Source organism: Cydia splendana, chromosome 16 (genome assembly GCF_910591565.1).
Source record: "Cydia splendana chromosome 16, ilCydSple1.2, whole genome shotgun sequence".
In the NCBI taxonomy this organism is placed as follows: domain Eukaryota; kingdom Metazoa; phylum Arthropoda; class Insecta; order Lepidoptera; family Tortricidae; genus Cydia; species Cydia splendana.
In genome coordinates, this window is record NC_085975.1 from 11278602 (window position 1) to 11295516 (window position 16915).

The 16915-nt window shown below is 39.0% G+C and overlaps 1 long non-coding RNA gene across 1 annotated transcript in view; it reads right to left on the bottom strand.

Moving 5' to 3' along the window:
- Positions 1 to 16915, bottom strand: part of LOC134798273 (uncharacterized) — a 683132-nt gene that overhangs the window by 435407 nt on the left and 230810 nt on the right. The gene's annotated exons all lie outside the window — the stretch shown is intronic.

Genomic DNA, 16915 nt, shown 5'->3' on the forward strand with positions numbered 1-16915 from the left:
TTTTATAAATGAGGTTTAAAAGTAGGTACCCAAATGTTGAGTAAGACCTGCCAGTTTAATAGGTACCTACATGTTATGTCAGAATAGTACGAGTAGATTATTAACCAAGGGATGAAAGGCATATATTTTATAAAACAAGACTATATGTAAGTACCTATAAACTTGTAGTATTTCTTAGGGTAACTTTTACAGAACATTTGAGGTAGAAGGATCGTTATTATGGGGAAAAAATTACAAAGAAAAAATATAATTATAATTAGTTTTAAAGTGGTTTTATATCTGATACTTAATCTTAATAGAAATGGGGGAACATATGTAGAAAACAAAGATCCAAGCAAGTACCTACCTATTTAGAACATTAATAAATAGTTGGTAAATGTGCCGCTATATTTGTTATTTTTATACGGAAAAAATTAAGGATAATCTAACCACTAAATAATTGATAGTGTATCTTAGGTGTGTCATAATATTATCTACTTTTGTTAAGATAAGAAGCTCGAATCGACGTGGTTCGCATGAAAACATGAGTGCATTTTTAGGGCTCGTTATCAGCGTTGTCAACTAAGCGAAATCATGCGAAATGCGATTTTTATCGCGCTAGATAACTAGCGGTTTGGTTTTGACCGATGAAACGCCAGACCCTGATTGTGCTTTGTATAAAAGTGGTGATACATTGAGATGAAGGTAGTATGCAACTGTGCCGGTGATATCCAGTGTTCTTTCCGTGTTCGTCATTGTTATTACAAGTGAGTACTGTCACGTTATAATGTTCCAATCAAAAATATACCTACCTAATAAATATGTAATAAATAAGTAATAAATGTTATGTTCCATGTTGTGTCGCTGATGATAAAATGGAGCGATAACTAAATATTTTATTGCCATAAATTATTACCTATCAATTTTTTACGAATCCGAAACCAATGATACCTAAAACATTTAGGTAAACTACCCATACCATTTTATTCATTAGTAAATTACCTGATTGTTTATAAGAAAAACTAATCGAAGGAAATATTTCAGTTATCAAAGAGTTTGTAATACGAGTATAAACATGCACGCTAAAAACTGTGTTGCATGGTAACATATAGAGTCGCACCAAACAAAGTCTGCAGCGGATTTGATAGCCCACGCAGTGTAAGTGTTATGTATACGTCATAATTTCATAGAAGTTTGACGTTTAAAATGACACTTGCACTGCGTGGGCTATCAAAATCGCTGCAGACTTTTTACGGTCTGACTATACATATTCGTCGTAGGTGGTAGGTATACCTACATATTCGGTATAAGTACCTAAACTATACTCGTACCTACCGATTTTGAAAATCTGTAGTTGATTTAATTTTTAATTGCGCAATAGCAAAGAGAATAGAGTGCGGTCACCGTAAAGCAATGACCAGACTCTGCTTTATTAAAAATACTTGACTATAGTTCGTTTTTTTTTAGCATTAGAAAAAGACTACGCGATCTTGACGTGTCTTGTAATTAAAAAATGCTTTTAAAAATCAGTCAACTTATGAAAGCAAAAGAATTATAATCGTAAGAAATAATATAAATAATCGTAAACGAATTATATGATTCATATTTTTTACATAGGTAGGTATTTGCCGAGACTTATTTTTCATTTCAAAAGTGTTTTTCAATAAAAAGACACGCCAAGATAATCAATCTTGTAATTCTAATGCTAAAAAAACGAACTATGTATAAGTAAAAAGTTCTAGAGATGTAGTGCATAAGTAGTACATAGGTTGACTGAACTAGCATGACAAATACGAACGTTTCCGAGAAAATACGATGGAAAACAATTATGCACTACATCTTATTCTTATCTGTACTATAACGATTACCAATGGAACCTCATCTCCACAGACAAATCATCATGGCCACCATAACGATGACCGAGCTTTCTACTGGTATCGAGGACACCAACACGAATGCGCCCTGCAAGAAGGTGCTAGAAGGAGTCCTTAACGATTTCATGGACCTCGCGTACGGAAAGGAAACACCCTACACCATCGGAAAAACTGTTCTCCCCACTGGCTCAACCATTGAAGATGTAGATAAGGCAATTGCTGATTGCACCACGAAGAAACCTTACAAAGATGTGTTAGTCAGAATCTCTGAAAAAGCTAAGAGTGGTGATCATACTCCTCAAGAAAATGATGGCAGTTGGGATGCCAAGTTAACACCAGTTCTGGTGCTTGTAAGGGCTAATAACATTTAATACTTTGGCCAAGACTATGTAAGGTTATTTTTTGTACTAGAGTCCACTAAGAGCATGGATTTACGTCCAAATTATGCACCTCCTCGTATCTTAATACTTGTAACCATTTAACCGTGTTGTTTAAATATTATGTCATAATTTTTTTACGTCCATTTTAAATGTACTACTGTTTAAACTAACAAATAAATATTTAAGCTATACGTAGAATCGTTTTATTAACCAGTTGTAAATAGTGTAGGTATACATTATGTAATCAATTATATGGGATTGGGTGAGACTTTGAGCCCATGCCGTTGTTTTTAGTAGTACTCAGGTTTGGCCTAGGGGCTATTCCACTCAGCAAATGAAAGAGCGTAACATGGCCACCATATGTCTACTTTAATGTAAATTTATAAAAAATAAACATTTGGTCACGGCACAGCTGTTGATTTGATTATTCGAACAGGGGGGCAATTTTTGAATTTCGATCACTCGATTTCGTCACTCGAAAATCGGCGGAAAACGGCGAAATGCTAATTTTTGAAATACGAGCGATAGAAATTGGGTATCGAGTGGTATTGACCACTCGTTTTCAATTGTATTAGTAGAATTTAAATGCCTAGTAGTGGAGATATTATTGAACGAATTACACGAAATCGAGCGGTCGAAATTCAAAAATCGGCCCCCTGACCCCCATTTCGCCATAGTCGACGTATTGTTGCTATGTCACTAATTGCCCTATGGAGCGATCGAACAAACCTCGAGTAGTTATTCGCATTTAGATCTATTTTATTTTGTTTACGTGAACATTTGTTACGATCAATCGTAAATAGAACGCTTGAATACATTCTACAGGCAATGCCATACGTGTTGCTGAATCACAACACTATGTAATCTATTCTAATCAATGTAGGTATACATATAGATTCCTTTTTGAGAAGGACCCAGTCTAGCTTGTCAACTACTGTAGGTATACTTTAATGCCAATGGTGTAACTGAAAAACCAGATAACCAGATGCCAGATTTTAAATAGAAGGAAATGCAATACCTATTTTTTGTGCCAGATGACCAGACCTACAATGACTCAATTATATCAGCGTTGTATGTAAGCGAAATCATGCGAAATGCGATTTTTATTGCGTCAGATAACTCGCGGTTTGGTTTCGACCGATGAAACGCCAGACCCTGATTGTGCTTTGTATGAAAGTGGTGATACATAGAGGTGAAGGTAATACGCAACTGTGCCGGTGATATCCAGTGATCTTTTGATCCGTGTTCATCATTGTCATTACAAGTGAGTTCTGTCACGTTAATGTTCCAATCAAAAATATACCTACCTAATAAATATGTAGGTAATAAAACTAATAAATAAATAATAAATGTTATGTTCAATGTTGTGTCGCTGATGATAAAATGAAGCGATAACTATCTAAATATTTTATTGCGATAAATTAATATCATTTTTTTACGAATCCGAGAACAATGATACCTAAAACATTTAGGTAAACTACCCATACCATTTTATCAATTGGTAAATTACCTGATTGTTTACAAGACAAACTAATCAAAGGAAATATTTCAGTTATCAAAGAGTTCGTAATATAAACAATATAAACATGCACGCTAAAAACTGTGTTGCATTACCTACATATTATTAGGTACAGGTACCTATACCTACCGATTTTGAAAATCTGTAATTGATTTAATTTTTAATTGCGTAATAGCAAAGAGAATAGAGTGCCGTCAACGTAAAGCAAATGATCAGACTCTGCTTTACTAAAAATAGGTACTTGACTATGGTTCGTTTTTTTAGCATTAGAAAAAGACTACGCGATCGTGACGTGTATTTAATTCAAAAACGCTTTTTAAAAATAAGTAACTATTACTTATGAAAGCAAAAGAATGTAAATAATTGTATGTATATGATTCATAATTAGTACATGTATATTTGCCGTGACTTATTTTTCAAAAGTGTTTTTTAATAAAAAGACACGTCAACATTGTTTACCTTTTTTCTAATGCTAAAAAAACGAACTATAGGTAAAATGTTCTACAGATGTAGTGCATAAGTAATTATTTTCCATCGTATTTTCACGGAAACGTACGAACTTGTCTTGCTGTTTCAGTCAGTCTCGGTACAAAAAGTACAGAGCTTGACTGAACTTGCATGACAAATACGAAAGTTTCCGATAAAATACGATGGAAAACAATTATGCACTACATCTGTACTATAACTATTACTAATGGAACCTCATCTTCACAGACAAATCATCATGGCCACCATAACCATGTCCGAGCTTTCTACTGGTATCGAGGACACCAACACTAATGCGCCCTGCAAGAAGGTGCTAGAAGGAGTGCTAAAGGATTTCATGGACCTCGAGTACAGAGAGGTAACACCCTACACCACCGGAAAAACTGCTCTCCCCACTGGCTCTACTATTGAAGATGTAGATAAGGCAATTGCTGATGGCACCACGAGGAAACTTTATAAAGATGTGTTTGTCAGAATCTCTGAAAAAGCTAAGAGTGGTGATCTTACTCCTCAAGAAAATGATGGCAGTTGGGATGCAAAGTTAACACCAGTTCTGGTGCTTGTAAGGACTAATTAATAGTAATAACATTTAATATTTTGGCCACCACTATATAAGGTTATTTTTTGTAGTAGAATCCACTAAGAGCATGGATTTACGTCCAAAATGTCCAAATGATGCACACTCCTCATGCCTTAATACTTGTAACCATTTAACCATTTTGTTTATATTATGTTATGTCATAATTTTATTATGTCTGTTCGTGACTAGGCGCTGCGTATTTTTGAGAGTTCGACTTTTTCTTGGATGGTGAAATAAAAATCCGAAATTTAACGTGCTTACTCTTATAATTCTAGAAGCTTAATCTACGTGTCCATGATTCGAGGATATTGGGGTAGAGGGGGACAATATGTCGTGACGTAGGGTGACGAAGGCGTATATAGAGCTCCGTATTGGCCGCGATATGTGTGACGCGACATACGCAACTGAGTCGCTCCTACCAGAGATGTCGCTGTGGGTCTCGTACGGAACATGCCCCCGGCCTTGAAAGATCTGGCTTTCAAGAGGATTCTTGGCCTTCTCTCCTCTCTTCATCAGGCTGAGACACCAAGGGGCAGATTTTGGTGTAGGCGCGTCTTATGATGCCAGATGCGGTATGGATGTCTGCCACTCTTGACACACCGTCTCGCCCAGGGATAGTCTTGACGACGCGTCCTAGATGCCATTTTAGCGGAGGCAGGTTGTCGTCCTTTATGAGAACCAGTGTGTTCGGCTTCAGGTCTTCGCAGTGGCTTCTCCATTTGGATCGCGTCTGTAATTCGGAGACGTACTCCTTGGACCACCGGGTCCAAAAATGCTGCCGTATCTTCTCCACCATCTGGTACCGGTTGAGTCGATGAGCAGGCGCGTGCTGAAGGTCCTCTGAGGCGGGCGATGTCAAAGTGCGACCGACGAGAAAGTGCGCAGGGCTCAGAGGAAGGAAGTCGTGCGGATCCGATGACATGGCGTACAAAGGACGGGAATTCAGGACGGCTTCAATTTGGCTTAACGCCGTGCTAAATTCCTCGAATGTGAGGTGAGCGTTTCCAATAACACGACGTATATGAAATTTGCAAGATTTTACTCCAGCTTCCCATAGGGAACCAAAATGGGGCGCGTAAGGTGGAATAAAATGAAATTTAATATTACAACTAGTAGCGTAATCTATGATGTCGGGACTACATTGAGACAAAAACTTGGCAAAATCGTGCATTAAACCCACAAAGTTCCTGCCATTATCCGAAAATATTTCGTTAGGCTTGCCGCGTCTAGCTATAAAGCGTTTGAGAGCTAGAAGGTAAGCATCGGTGGTCAGATCACTGACAAGCTCTAAGTGGATGGCTCGCGTAACAAAACATACAAACAAACAAATATATGCTTTAACAGTTTGAGCACCTCTGCCTTTGCGATTTAATATGAAAACTGGCCATGCATAGTCCACACCACAAGTTAAGAAGGGATATGTAGGCGTAATTCTCTCCTCGGGTAAATTTCCCATGAAAGGAGTAAGGGTTTTCCCTCTCAATCGCTTGCAAACAACACAATCATAAAAGATCTTTCGCGCAAGATTCCTACCACCTAGTGGCCACCAAGCATCATGCAGTTCAAAAAGAAGGGCTTGAGGCGCAGCGTGTAAAAGTTTCTTATGTTCGTGGCGAAATAATAAAAGCGTAAAGTGATGTTTGCTTGTAATTAATATAGGGTGCCTTTTTTCATACGTAAAGTATTGCGAATAACCAATGCGACCGCCGACTCGCATGACACGATCTTCATCGATAAACAAATTTAATTTACTTAAATTATGCTTAGATTTAACTGTTTGTTTATTAGTCAATAGCTTGTACTCATCTGGGAACGATTCAAATTGAGACAGCCTGACTAATAAATTTGTTGATTCCCGCAGTTCCTCGACGCTAATACTGCCCGCACGCTTATTATTTTTATTGCGGGCGTTGTAAATAAAGCGTAAAACGTAAGATGCGGCGTGTATCATGCGCGAGAACTGAGAAAACCGTTCGAAAGGGAATAATGACACTTCAGTGGTAGCGGTAAGCGCTAATTCTACGTTAGATTTGACCTCCGGCAGTATGTCGTGCGTATCATTCGAACTCGGTAATTTTGGCATGTTTTTAGGGTCAAAGTTAGAATCCTGCAGAAATTCAGGTCCTTTCCACCATAAACTGGATCCAGCCAGGTCTTCCAATCGAACGCCTCTCGAAACTAAGTCAGCCGGGTTAACTTTACCGCTGACGTGGCGCCATGGAAGCCCTTTGGTCAGTTCATGGATCTCAGTCACCCGATTCTGCACGAAAGTTTTTAATAAATTAGGTGCCATGCGCAACCACCCTAAAACACAAGTCGAATCGGAGTAAAATATGACGTCATCAAATTTGCAGTGAAGACTATTTATGACCTTGTCATATAATTTAGCGCCTAGAAGTGCACTGCAAAGTTCTAATCGGGGCGTACTTAGGACTTTAATGGGACATAATTTTCCTTTCGAACATAACAATCGTGAGCATACTTCATCATCATCATTTATTGTGCGAATATAAATGCAAGTGCCATAAGCAACCTGTGACGCGTCTGTAAAGATATGCATTTCTATGCGCGTATAATTATTGCTACCCATTACATAACGCGGCACACGGATAGTACTTATGGCAAATGATAATGATTTAGTAAAATCATTCCAGGTGCGCATGACGTCAGAAGGGACTTCGTCGTCCCAATCAAGTTTAAGAAGCCATAAACACTTGAGTAAGACCTTGGCTAGCATAATGGTTGGACTTAGTAAACCTAAAGGGTCATAAATTTGCGAAATATGTGATAAAATAATACGCTTGGTTACTTTGTCATTGGGTTTCATCAAATCAAGTTGCGAGTTAAAATAAAATTGATCATAGTAATTATTCCAACCTATGCCCAATGTCTTTGAATTGCAGTCTTTATCGAACGTTAGTTTAGTTTGCGCGTCAGACAGCAGTGCGAAATTAGACTCTAACGACGGCTCGCTAAAGTTAAATACCCACTTTCGTAACGGAAAACAACCTGATTGCAATGTTCGCGCGGTTTCATTGCATAATCGTAACAATTCAAGTTTATCCTGTGACCCAGTTATCATGTCGTCTACGTAAAAATCTTCGTTAATTATTCTTTTAACGTCGGGATCGGTACATTCAGTGGCTAACTGTTTTAAACAACGGACACTTAAGAAAGCCGCCGACGCCATACCGTAAGTGACACGATTTAAACGATAAATTTGAATCGGTTCATCGGGGCTGTCGCGCCAAAGGATCAGCTGAAGGTCGCGTTGATTTTCTGCCATCAGTACCTGACGATACATTTTAGCTACGTCCGCGCAGGCCACGTAACGATGCTGCCTAAAGCGTAAAAGAATCGACAGAAGGTCGCCCTGGATCGCGGGACCTACCATTTGAAGATCGTTCAGTGATGTACCACTACTAGATGCCGCACTAGCATCAAAGACTGCTCTTAATCGTGTAGTTGTGGATTCACGAAAAACTCCATGATGTGGCAAGAAGAAATGCGGTGAGTCATATGACGTAACTTTACTCATGTGCCCTAAATCGAGGTATTCATGCATAAAGTCAGTATATAATTTTTTACACGTTTCTGAACGCTGTAATCGTTTTTCCAGCGCCAGCAAACGACGTTCAGCTTGAGGATAAGTTTCTCCTAGCATTTCGGGTGGCTGCTTGAGTGGCATGCTAACACAGAACCTTCCTTCGCTGTCGCGCGTAGTGGTGCGAACGAAATGCTCCTCGCAAGCCTTCTCTTCGTCAGACAATGCGTCCCGAGTGGTAGGTACCTCCTCAATCTCCCAGAACCGCCGTAATAGCGAATCTGTTGTTTGCGTAAAATTACATTGGATGTGGCCTTCAATGCGTGCGTTTAAATTGATAGGACCTGCTACTACCCATCCAAATTCGGTGTTTAATAAGTAAGGACCGTTACGTAATTTTAATTTTTCCATTGTAAACAAATCCCAAAACTTTTCACCACCTATTAAGATATCGAAATCTTTGTATTCTAAAAATTGCGGATCTGCCAGTTGTATATTTTCTGGAATATCGAATTTTGCGCAATGTTCATATACAACTGGCATTGATGTGTTTATTTCCGATAAAACAAAACAATGTAAATTTGTTGTGTAGTCGCTAATGCGCGATTTTATTTGGACATTGCAGGTTTGCGTACACTGCGTCACAGTGCGACCTACACCGCTTATTTCGTGAGTGGACTGTACTAATTGTGCGCCTAATAAATCACGTAAGGATTCTTTTATAAAAGATCGTTGTGAGCCGTTATCAATAAGAGCGATAACAGTATGCGGTTTATTATTTTTATCAATCACGTCGATAAGCGCAGTTGACAACAAGACCGGCCTCAAGGTCGGCGGCTGCGAAGGAATTCGCTGACAATGCACATTGACCGACACGGCGGCGGCCGAACTAGATCCAGCGGCGGCGGCCGAAGTGGATGCAGCGGGGGCCGTGACGTCAGCGGGGGCAGGGACGCGAGTGCACTCATCACTAGGAGGATGGATAATTGAATTATGTTTATTATTACACTTGCGACACGGACCGAATACGCATGACTCCACGGAATGACCCGCTCGTAGGCAGTTAGTGCATAACTTGTTGTCGGCAACAAACTTAAGTTTAGATTCGTAGTTAGTATCAAGAAATTTGACACAGGAATAAAGTGGATGATTCATTTTACACATAGGGCACGCGAATTTCGATTTGTGCTGTGATTTTTGTGGTTTGCTGTTGGTAGAAACATTGCAGTGCACTTTGTTATTATTGTAATTATGAGTGGAGCTAGGAGTGATATGTTTTTTGTTCACTTCGTGCTTATCGCGTAAACTCGAACCTTGTGAATGTGATGCCTGCAATGTTTCTAACATATCTGCACGGTTTCGTAAAAATTGCAATAAATCATCCAATTTAATCTTCATCTGAGTGTCGCCGCTCGTAAGGCTACTTTTATGTTGTTCCCACTCGCGTTCAGTGGTTTTATCGAGCTTTGACACTAAGATGTAAATAATCAGAGTATCCCATGACGATGTAGGTTCGCCTAGGACTTTTAAAGCGCGTAAATTCTTTAGTGTTGTGTCAATTAACTTTCTAATAAGTATGTGCGATTCTTTAGGCAGCGACTGAAGCGTAAATAGTGCCTTGACGTGATTGTGGATTAATAACCTGTTGTTATTGTAGCGATTAAGAAGGAGATCCCATGCCACCGCGTAGTTACTTGACGTTAGTTCGAGCGCTTCTATTACTAACAAAGCACTACCAGTCAGCGATGATTTTAGGTAGTGGAACCTTTGGATGTCACAGAGATCCTTCGAATTGTGAACTAGTGATAAATAAATATCTCTAAATGCGAGCCAGTTTTCATACGTGCCGTCAAAAGAGGGAAGTGATAAAACTGGCAGTTTAATGGCCTTCATTGTTGTGTTTTGCGTAACAGTGGGACTTTTGCTTTCTGTACTATTAAATTGACTTAGAATAGACTCGGCGAGGGCCTGCGCTGTGAAATAACTATCCTCAAACTGTTCTCGTTGCGTTAACTGGTCATCGAGACTCGATTCGAACACATACGCTTCGATTTGAGTTTGAAGATCGTTAAATTCAGTGTACAGGGTCTCTGCTCCGTGTATGCGTAGTTTTAAATTTATTCTACAAGGCTCAGTTAAAGCGTCTAAATTATCGCTACAGCTTTGAATGTGGGTTGCGAACTTTGTGAGTCTAGCCTTTATGATGCCACGTTTTTTCACCAATTCGCGAACTTGAGGTTCAATCGCGGCATCGCAAATGGCCCTAGCTGGCGATTTATCGCGTGGTTTACTAGTATTTGGTACTACAATATCATCTAGCCCCATTTTGGTTAGGTTTAGTATAGAAAGCTGGAGTACTCACGTGTGGACTTTGGACCCTGATGCAACTCCGCGTTGTGTAGCGGCGAAAAGGAGTCCCAATACCGGTCACGCAAAGATTACTCGTCACGGGCTCACTGGAATTGATTAAGCACGGTATTAAGCAACTGAAGACAAAGGGTTAGGTATAGGGTGGCTGGATGTCCGTACCGAAATATGCGCGTTTAAAATCGTTGGATGTCCAGTTCTCGTCCTATAGCTATCCGCAGTTTCCCAAATTAGCGCGTCCTTGGGTGTCTTCGTGCTGCATACGCGCCTTCCGTCCAAGAAAAAATGTCGATGCGCTTTCTCTTCCAAAGGTGCTGCTTCTCAATGGCCTCTCAATTCGTACTCGACGATTGGCGAAGAAACCGTTGATTATATCCGGCTCGAAGGACCAATATGTTCGTGACTAGGCGCTGCGTATTTTTGAGAGTTCGACTTTTTCTTGGATGGTGAAATAAAAATCCGAAATTTAACGTGCTTACTCTTATAATTCTAGAAGCTTAATCTACGTGTCCATGATTCGAGGATATTGGGGTAGAGGGGGACAATATGTCGTGACGTAGGGTGACGAAGGCGTATATAGAGCTCCGTATTGGCCGCGATATGTGTGACGCGACATACGCAACTGAGTCGCTCCTACCAGAGATGTCGCTGTGGGTCTCGTACGGAACAATGTCTATTTTAAATGTACTCGATTTTGATTAAACTAAGAAATAAATATTTAAGCCATATGTAGAATCGTTTTATTAACAAGTTCTAAATAGTGTAGGTATACATTATAAAATCAATCATATGGGATTGGATGAGATATTGAGCCCATGTCGTTGTTCTTAGTAGTACTCTGATTTGGCCTAGGGGTCATTCGACTCAGCAAATGAAAGATCGTAACATGGCCACCATATGTCCATTTTAATGTAAATTTATAAAAAATAAACATTAGGTTATGGCACAGCTGTTGATCGGATAAGTCGAACAGACCCCCATTTCCCCATAGTCGACGTATTGTTCGACGTACCACCAGGGGCGTATTTACCCTAGGGCCATCCGGGCCATGGCCCGGGGCGCCAACCCCCAGGGGGCGGCATATCCCAAGTAACAATTTGTGGTTCTATAGTAGTCGATAGAACGTTTCCCAAATACCACCTAAGGTCCTATAAAAGACCAAAGAAGATTGTATAAAGCCGAAATGGCGCATCTTATGTGCCATTCAGTGATATAGTAGACCTGTAGCAGTGTCAGTCGTGACGTTTTAGGTCTATAAAAGTGATGTGATGATCACTTTTGTGCTAATTTGTTGTCAGTAACGCCATTATAGTGTTAATTTATACTATAGTGGCATTTGAGATTCCATTATAGTGCTTGTTTTAGACTATAGTAGTATTTGAAATTGTATTATAGTGCTTTTTTATACTATTGTAGAATTCATAGTTCCTTTACTACGAAATTTGCTATCAAGTTTTCCATCAACTGTTGTGAGTGGTTTTGTTGTGTGTTTACTTCACAAAAACGGTACTAAGTAAAATGGTGATAAGTAAATACTTTATATTAATATGCGCCATTTAGATGTCGAATAATTCGGTCCTTAGTGCAAAAAGTATATGGGACGGAAGTTTTACCGTTAGAATAGTATTAGTTTAATGAGGAATTTTAAATGCCCCCTCGATTTATTTATGTTTTTAATAAAATAATTTAATAAAATATTATGATATTCACCATTGTTACTACTATACAGCCAAGAAGTAAATCCGACGCTTTTATAGGCTAACTATAGAACTTACGACGAAATATTCACCGCCATCATGATTAAAATTAGGGTTCCAATAGAATTTTGCTGTGACCCAGTTACACCTACAAACTCTTTAGAAAGATATAGGATTTTTTTTAAATTTAGATGTAGTCATTACTGTTGTTTCCTTTTTCAGTGTGATTGGTAAAAAAAATGTGCTAATAATGGATGCCGATAAATATCTAAACCGACAAGCATAAAGCTTGTATTAAATCATTGATGATAAATCTCACCTACAGTCACTAATATTACTGGGGTCTTTTTTATCAATTCATTAAAATATAAAAATATTTTGTACGGAACCACATTATGTGGCTTAGGCCTGAACTTATATAAGCAAGATATAAGTAGCCATTACAGATCAAATTTATCATTTACAAGTAGTCGTTTTCTACCTTTATGTATCTAACTTGGTTTATAAAAGACATAAAAACTCAACTATAACGCTGTTGTCTTTTGAAAGAAAAAACAAAACCACTATACAAGTTTTGTGATATAGAAGAATCATTGTGACATTTACAGCGATGAGATATAATAGGGATTTAAAAACTACTAAAGCGCTTTTTAACGCTATAAATATGTCCCAAAAACGCTACTATAGAGCAAAACAGTTCTATAATAGTGTTCATATGACTACTAAAGTATTATGTACTATAGCAGTGATCTCTAAAGCCACTATATCCTGAAATCGTTGTATAGCTGGGTTTTTGTCACTGTTAGAACACAAAACTATAGCGGCTAGCAGGGAACCTTAATAGCGCAAACTACTAAAGTATTATGTACTATAGCAGTGATCTCTAAAGCCACTATATCCTAAAATCGTTGTATAGTTGGGTTTTTGTCACTGTTAAAACATAAAACTATAGCGGCTTGGCAGGGAACCTTAATAGCGCAAATTAGTTGCATGAAAGTGATTCCAAATACTATTATACAGTAATATTGCTCTATAGTGGTTATATTTGAACCTGTTATAGTACACGCCTATAACGGCTCTATAAAATGATGAAATAAACCTTTACATCAATTGCTTATAGAATATATTAGCTGTATAAGCCTATAGAGCAAAAAGGTGTTGCCAAGCGCTTTTATACGACAGGTGGTCACCTCTGAAACCTTAATACGACTTCTATACAAGCTTTTAGCGATAAAAACTAGAATTATAGGACTAAAATGTTACTTGGGATGCCACCCCTGGCGGATTGCATTTTGTTTTTCTTCCTTGACTTTTGGGGCGGCGAAACGTATTGGCCCGGGGCGCCAAATTTCATAATACGCCCCTGCGTACCACTTGTCTCTATATAAATTCTTAGTCTTTAAGAACAACCACTGTACTATACTTTTCTAAATAAATTATTTGTATTTGTTGCCATATCACTAATTAATTGCCCTTGGGAGCTGTCGAATAAGCCTCGAGTAGTTAATCGCATTTAGATCTATTTTATTTTGTTTACGTGAACATCTGTTACGATCAATCGTAAATAGAACGCTTGTATACATTCTACAGGCAATGCCATACCTACGTGTTGCTGAATCACAACACTATGTAATCTATTCTAATCAATGTAGGTATAGATATAGATTCCTTTTTGAGAAGGACCCACTGCCGGATTCGAACTTTAAGATACCTACGTCAATTAATAGATCTAGAAACGATATGGATTATTTGTGTCAGTGTCAAAAGTGACGTATTTGTTTGAAGAAACGCCAAATTTGACACTGACGTAGATTAGATTAGATCAGATATATTTATTTCTTAAAGAAAAAGACACAGTATTTTACACAAAAGATAAAACAAAGGCTTTCACTAAAAGATCGTCAGACTTAACATTTACATTAATAAAAACTTTTACAAAAAAAAGTAAACCGACTTCAAAAAGGATAAAATAAAATATTATCCGTTTTTAAGTATATGCGTTACCAACTGATATGTTTGAAGTCGGTGCCAAGACAAATTTGAAGGATACCAATGATTTTCTAGGGCGATTTGATAAGAATGTGGCTATATGTAGCTATGTACATAGATTTAAGATTAGATCCTAAGCATGTAATATTGCTATGCCCTAACAGGGTCCATGTGGAACTACCCAGACATTGTAATATCTATAGAAATACCATGGTTGCAATAAATAAATATGATATGATATGATATGTACGTTGGATTGCCTTACACGACAGCAATGATCATACTTTCTGTAGATACCTAAGAACACACTGTCAATTCACCTTGGCGGAGTTCGTACCATGTTTGTCCGTACTAGTATAAAACTAATGCGATTGCCGACATGTTTTTAAAGAGCAATTTTTACTAATTTTCGAACTGGCCATAGGCATAGTAAGTACTCAGGTGTGGGATTGGGACTGAGTTATTTCCCGTCTCTTATCCAGAGAACTGATTTCAAAATATAAAACAATTCAAGGACCATTTACAGGGCTTTAACTTTTTACCTGCATCGCAAATTTCACCAGTTAACATGGCAGTTTTTTATCCGAAAAGGTGACAAAGAGACAGACAGAATTACTTTCACCATTATAATATTAGTACAGTTGTAATATGATTTATAGACATAAAGCTGATTATTTTTGACCGGTCTCTTCTTCTTCTTTGCCTGGCCCTTTCCCATTTTATTTGGGGTCGGCCCTCCGTATCATGCGTCTCCAGGTAGCTCGGTCCTGGGTCGTCTGTTTGGTGACTTGGGCTTCTTTGAGGTTCTTATTTACTACGGACATCCATGTGATTCGGGGTCTTCCTCGTCCTCGGGGTTTAGTTTCGATATCTAGCACTTTTCTGGTCATGTGATCGGATGGTCGCCTCATAACGTGTCCGTACCACCTCAGACGGCTCTCCTGTAGTTTATCTGGGATAGGTCTCACTTTGAAGGTGCCTCTTATGTGTGTGTTTCTGACATGATCCAGCCTAGTTACACCACCTGCCCACCTAAGCATCTTCATCTCTGCGCAGTGTAATTGATTTTCGTGCTGCTTTTTGAGTGGCCAGCATTCGGCTCCGTATGTCATGGCCGGTCGGAGGGCTGCTCTGTATACTCGTCCCTTTATGCGCACGGGCATTCGGTTGTCGCATAGCACGCCAGATAGTTCTCTCCATTTCAACCACCCGGTATTGATGCGATGGGTGACATCAGTGTCTATTGACCCATCTTTGCTGATGACTGACCCTAGGTACTTGAAATGGTCCACTTCTTTTAGCTGGGTGTTCTGCAGACAGATGGTGTATTTGCTGTTGACGCCACTAAAGTTGCAATGCATATACTCGGTCTTCTCTCTGCTTATTCGCAGACCTGATGTTTCCAGAGCTTCCCTCCACTTTTCTAGAATCTGCTGTAAGTTGTTCACATCTTCACTGATGATGACGACGTCGTCCGCATATAGGATGTCCCATGGCGGCGCTCGTTGCAGATTTGAGGTGAGATGGTTCATTACAATATTAAATAGCAGCGGGCTGAGTGCGGAACCTTGGTGCACGCCAACCTTTACATCAAATTCATCGCTTGTTCCAGCCGGACTTCGCACTTTGGTTGATACTTGGTGGTACATATCTTTGACAATCATTATGTAATGCTCGGGGACTGATTATTTTTGACCGGTATTATTAATATTTGGCTTGGCACCGACTTCAAACATATCAGTTGGTAACGCATATACTTAAAAACGGATAATATTTTATTTTATCCTTTTTGAAGTCGGTTTACTATTTTTTTGTAAAAGTTTTTATTTTTCCATTTTTAGTTTTATAGCTTATGAGTGACGCGTGACGCATGAATGAAAAGCATAATAATGCGTATCACTAAATTCGAAATCATTCCTGTCACTGCACAAACACAAAATCCATCCTCCGCCCCGTGAGTCTCCGTCACTGACTCAATCCCTCAACCCCCCGATCACTCAACCTCACAGCACATCAATCCCTGATCACGGAACCCCTCGACCCTGAAGCCTGAACCACCAACCCTTCAACTGCCATTTCCAGAGTCCTCAGTAGCCTTACCATAAGTCTAACACTGACATATTCGCTAGCGTGTGCATAACTTACTTTCTATGCGTCTCGCTCGTACTGGCATCCTATTAGTGCGAGCGAGATGTATAGAAAGTAAGTTACGAAGAGGTTAGCGAATATGTAGTGTCAAACTCGTGGTAAGGCTACAGTTGAACTTCATCAAATTGGTGATTTTCGGGAGGAAATGCTTGAGTTACTATAGAAAACAATGATGTCACCATACTCGTGCCTTTAAAAATTGAGGAGTTCCCTCATTTCCTTATGAATTCCATCATCAGATTAGAACCAACAACATTATGGGAACACCTTGGAGGTAATTTCGTTCAAACAAAAAAGGAATTACTAAAATTTGACCACGGGTTCTGGAGTAATGTACATTTATAAAATCATC